Here is a 6,000-nt window from a genome sequence, read left to right as displayed (position 1 = left end):
TCACCTGACCTGCACATCTTTGGACTGTGGGAGGAAACCGGAGCACCCGGAGGAAACCCACGCAGACACGGGGAAAATGTGCAAAACTCCACACAGTCAGTCGCCTGAGGCGGGAATTGAACCAAGGTTTCCGGCACTGTGAGGCAGCAGTGCTAACCACTGTGCCACCGTGACGCCCATTCTGGTCTCCCTGCTATCAAAATGATGTTGTTAAACTTGAAAGGATTCATAAACAATTGACAAGGATGTTGCTGGGGTTGGAGGTTTCCAATGATAGGACAGGCTGAATATGGTGGGCCTTTTTTCCCTGGAGCATTGGAGACTGAGGAGTGACCTGATAGAGATTAGTAAAATCATAAGGGGCATGGCTATGGTAAGGTCTTTTCCCAGGGTAAGGGAGTCCAAAACTAGAGGGCATAGGTTTAAAGTGAGAGGAGAAAAATATAAAAGGGACCTAAGGGGCAATGTTTTCACACAGAGGGTGCTGCATGTATGGAATGAGCTGCCAGAGGAAAAGGTGGAAGCTGGTACAATTACAACATTTAAAAGGCATTTGGATGGGTATATGAATAGAAAGGATTTAGAGGGAAAAGGGCCAAATGTTGGCAGTTAGGACTAGACTTATTCAGGATATTTGTTCAGCATGGACGAGTTGGACCAAAAGGTCTGTTTTCATGCTGTATATTTCTATGACTCTACCTGGTTGAACGTAACGGATAGAGATCACAGGGAGGTGAGAGTTCCCTCATCATCATCTAGAGTGCATAGATTTTAGCAAGATCCACAAGGCAGGTTGCTCATTGCATTAAAAGTTCATGGAAACCAAAGGCAAGCCAATGGCAAGCTGGATTCAGAGTTGTTAGCAGGAAGTGAAGGATAATGGTCAGTAGTTGTTTCTGTGGCTTAAAGACTCTTTCCCCTTGGTTTCTGCTGGGCTGTGACTCCTTGTTACTCATCGTGTATATCAGTGAATTAGATTTAACTGGATAGCACATGGTTAAGAAATTCACAGACAATACAAAAATTTGCTGAAGGATTAACTTGAGGAAGAAAGCTTTACACCATAGGTAGATATCAGTGGACTGGTCTGGAGACCAGGGAAGTGACAAATGAGTTTCAATCTGGTAAGTGTGAAATGTGCATTTGTGCAGGGCAGACAAAGGGAAATCCACAGCGAATAGTAAAATACTAAAGAGTGTAAAGTAACAGGAAGATATTGGAGTACATATCCCTTAAGGTGGCAGGACAGGGAAATAAGATGGTTAAGAAGGAATTATGGGACACCTTCTTTTAATAGCTGAGAAATGGAATGTACCAGACAGTAATGTTAAAACTGAATAAAATGAGTTACACCACAAACAAAATAGTTTGTTTTCTTATTCACTCACAGGACGAGGGCATCACTGGCCAGGCCAGCATTTATTACCTATCTCTAATTGGCCATAGGGTAATTAGGAGTCAACCACATTGCTGTGGGTCTGGAGTCACATGTAGGACAGACCAGATGAGGATGGCAGATTCCTTCCCTAAAGGACATTAGTGACCCGGATGGGTTTTTCCTGACAATTGGCAATGGGTTCATGACCATTATTAGACCCTTAATTCAAGATTTTTATTGAGTTCAAATTCCACCATCTACCATGGCAGGATTCAAACTTGGGTCCACAGAACGTTACCTGGTTCATTGGATTAGCCCAATGATAATACCACCAGACCATTGCCTACCCTTGTAAAATTCCTTACTGAAGGAAGGATGTGATTGTTTTATAAGGATTTTGCCAGGATAGCAGAAAAGATTTAATAGACTGGGTTTGTTTTCTTTGAAACAAATTAGGCTATTGGGAAAGGTGTTTGAGGGGGTTAGACAGAGTGGAAGATCCAGTTTCCTTTAGTAGATAGTCAATAACTAGGGGGCATAGTAAGACACATAGAAAAGAAACAAAGAAACACAGAAAATAGGAACATGAGAAAACCATTTGGCTCCTTGAGCCTGCTCCACTACTCGATACAACTATTCGCTACTTCCTGCCGCGCGAGATCACTTCCGCTATCCTGACAGCAGTTTACATACCACCCCACGCGGAAGTGAGGAGTGGTCTTGATGAAATGTATACTGCTATAAATGGACTTGAGACATACTACCCTGAAGCCTTGTTCCTCGTAGCCAATGACTTCCATTAGGCCAACCTCAAGAGGGTGCTACCAAAATACTATCAACATATCCCCTGTCCTACTAGAAGGCCGAACATCTTTGATCATTGCTACACAACCATCAACAGGGGACAAAACGTTTGCAACACAAATTCCCAGCTCGGTGAACAGAACCACAACAACTTCTTCAAAAACTCAATCAAGTTTGTGAGACATGATTTCCCATGCACAAAGCTATGCTGATTATCCCTAATCAGTCCTTGCCTTTCCAAATACGTGTAAATACTGTCCCTCAGGATTCCCTCCAACAACTTGCCCACTACCAACATCAGGTTCATCGGTCTATAGTTTCCTGGCTTGTCCTTACCACCTTTCTTAAATAGTGGCACCACGTTACCCAACCAATAGGCTTCCAGCACCTCACCTGTGACTATCAATGATACAAATATCTCAGCAGAGGACCTGGCAATCACTTCCCAAGCTTCCCACAGAGCTCTAGGGTACAACTGATCAAGTCCTGGGGATTTATCCACCTTTATGTGTTTCAAGCCATCCAGTACTTCCTCCTCTGTATTATAGACATTTGTCAAGATGTCACAATCTATTTCCCTACATTCTATATCTACCATGTCTGTCTTCACAGTAAACACTGATGCAAAATATTCATTTATATCCCCCCCCATCTCCTTCACTCAATCTCTCCTGTCTATACCTGACATATGCTTCTTTCTTTTTCTTAATAAAACCCTCAATTTCTCTCAAGATCCAGCATTTCCTACACCTACCAGCCTTTCCTTTCACCCTATCAAGAATATACTGTCTCTGGACTCCCATTATCTCATTTCTGAAGGCTTCACATTTTCCAGCTGGCCCTTTACCTGCAAACATTTGCCCTCAATCAACTTTTGAAAGTTCTTGCCGAATACTGCCAAAGTTAGCCTTCCTCCAATTTAGAACAACTTTTACATCCAGTCTATCCTTTTTCCATCAGTATTTTAAAACAATTAGAATTATGGTCACTGTCTCCAAAGTGCTCCCCCACTGGCACCTCAGTCACCTGCCCTGCTTTATTTCCCAAGAGTAGGTCAAGTTTTGCACCTTTCTACCACTTAGTATGGTATGATCTACCAGTACAGTATGCAAAACAAAACTTTTCACTTTACCTCGGTACATGTGACAATAATAAATCAAATCAACAAACCAAACCAATAAATAGATATGACCATAGCTGATTGTCAAACTCAATACTTTGGTCCCACTGTCTCCCCATACTCTTTGATTCCTTACGAGCCCTAAGGACTGTACCTGACTCCTTCTTGAAAATGTTCAATATTTTGGCCTCTAGAATTTTTAACTATGATATTCTCTCATTTTCCTTTGACTCATGCAAAGCTAACAGACCTGTAGCTCCCTTGTTTCCTTTTAAATAGTGAAGTGACATTTGTTAGATTCCAATCTGCAAGAACCATTCCAGAATTTAATAGTTCAAAGAACCGGAGAGGCGATATGAAGTTTTTTTCTTGTCTCACACCGAGGGCGATGCAAATCTGGAGATCTTCTTCTGAAAGGGTAATAATTGCCAGAAATCCTCATCGCTCCAGAATAAGTGCTTGAAGTTCCATAAAGCTCCAAGGTTACAGAGTAAGAGCTGGGCAGAGGAATTACCTGGATAGCTCTTTTCAGATAGGCACAGACACAGGGCTGAATGGCCTGCTTCCAAGCTCTACATTTGTTGATAGCATGAGGAATGACTTTTTTGGTCAGTGAGTTCCAAGGCACAACTATGATTAGATTCTGGATCAGTGGTGCTGGAAGAGCACAGCAGTTCAGGCAGCATCCAACGAGCAGCGAAATCGACGTTTCGGGCAAAAGCCCTTCATCAGGAATAAAGGCAGTGAGCCTGAAACATGGAGAGATAAGCTAGAGGAGGGTGGGTGTGGGGAGAGAGTAGCATGCAGAGTGGGAGGGGGAGTTGAAATGTTGGGCCACGGGGCTGTGTGGTTGATTGGTGCGGGTGTATCGGAGACGTTCCCTAAAGCACTCTGCTAGGAGACACCCAGTCTCCCCAATGTAGAGGAGACCGCATCGGGAGCAACGGATACAATAAATGATATTAGTGGATGTGCAAGTAAAACTTTGATGGATGTGGAAGGCTCCTTTAGGGCCTTGGATAGAGGTGAGGGAGGAGGTGTGGGTGCAGGTTTTACAGTTCCTGCGGTGGCAGGGGAAAGTGCCAGGATGGGAGGGTGGGTCGTAGGGGGGCGTGGACCTGACCAGGTAGTCGATTAGAGTTTGGTCATTTGGGGTAATGTCAGCTAGTTCACCTTTAAGCAAAGTGTGGTGAGAGTCTAGAGTTCCCCCCAACCACCCTCCACTTCCACAGCTATTGAAGGGTTAATTGGAAAATGTAAAAGTGTGATTTTATTTGACAAATATCTTACCTAGTACAGGTGAAGTTATGATCAAATTAAATGGTGGAACATGCTTGCGGGATTAAATAGCCTACAGTCCTGTCTCTGTCATCCTACGAATGCAAATACTCTGCAGGATCTGGTAAAGTAGAATTTGTGTTTTGAAATGGCAGAATGTCATGAAAGTGGATCTCATTAATTATGCTGAGTTCTTCCAAGAAGAACAAAGTGATTGTGCAGGTCCCACAGGAGATAGCCTCAGCTGTGAAAGCACGGTTTAAGATGCTTCACACATCAGCTAAGATACTTTTGGGGAAACAAAGACAGTCAAGTATTTAAAACCAAACAGTGCAACAGCTTTTCTGTTAACTGTATTAATGACAAGAGGGCTCGCACATAAACTTTAAGCCCAAACAGGCCATTCAGCCCATCAGATTGATTTTGGTATTTATTCTCCACGCGTCATCTTCTACCCCTTTTCATCCAACCCATTCCTTTTATACTTTCGTTTTCATGCATTTATTTGGTTTCCTCTTCAACGTATTCCTTCTGGTATAGAATTCACTTCCTGGGAAAGACATGCTTCCTGAATTCTTTATCGGACTTATCAGTCCAAAGCTTCATAGAAACATAATGTACAAAAGTATAAGGAAGTTGTTTTAAATGTGTATTGAATACTTGGCCCAACCTCAAGTGGAGAATTGCTTCAGATTGTGGGCATCACACTTCAAAAAGGAATGTGGAAACGTTGGAGATGATGCAGAACAAAAGGATCCAAGGATGAGGAATTGCATTTACATTGAGAATTTGGAAAAGTTGGGACTGTTTCTTTTGGAGTTAAAAAAAACTAGAAGCGAGAGGCAACATCAACTGAAGTGCCAAGCAGAGAATTGGATTATTATTTGGAAAGAAAGAATGTGCAGAGTTACAGAGAGTGGATATAGATTAGATTCCCTACAGTGTGGAAACAGGCCCTTCGGCTCAACAAGTCCACACCGACCCTCCGAAAAGTAACCCACCCAGATACATTTCCCTCTGACTAATGCACCTAACACTATGGGCACTTTAGCCTGGCCAATCCACCTAACCTGCACATCTTTGAATTGTGGGAGGAAACCAGAGCAAACCCCCACAGACATGGGGAGAATGTGCAAACACCACACAGACAGTCACCCAAGGCTGTAAGCGAGCCTGGATCCCTGGCACTGTAAGGCAGCAGTGCTAACCACTGAGCCACTGTGCCACCCACAAATGTGAATTGCTTCTTCAGAGAGGCAACACAGTTACAAGAGGCTGAATGGTCTCCTTCTGTGCTGTAACCATTCTGTGACATGGTAGCTACCGCGCATTTATAACCCCTGAGTTCAGAATCCAGCAAAATGAAGAGTAAGAGCAGGGAATTAGCTGGCTGAATGGTACTCGATAAACCAACTGGACA

The 6,000-nt window shown here is 43.2% G+C and overlaps 1 protein-coding gene across 6 annotated transcripts in view; it reads right to left on the bottom strand.

The window, feature by feature from the left end:
• The window catches only part of LOC122555390 (immunoglobulin superfamily member 5-like), a 131,221-nt gene that overhangs the window by 10,307 nt on the left and 114,914 nt on the right, over positions 1 to 6,000 (bottom strand). The window lies entirely within an intron of this gene.

The sequence above is a fragment of the Chiloscyllium plagiosum genome, chromosome 12 (assembly GCF_004010195.1).
Source record: "Chiloscyllium plagiosum isolate BGI_BamShark_2017 chromosome 12, ASM401019v2, whole genome shotgun sequence".
Classification (NCBI taxonomy): Eukaryota; Metazoa; Chordata; class Chondrichthyes; order Orectolobiformes; family Hemiscylliidae; genus Chiloscyllium; species Chiloscyllium plagiosum.
This window is presented reverse-complemented; position numbering and strand designations above follow the sequence as displayed.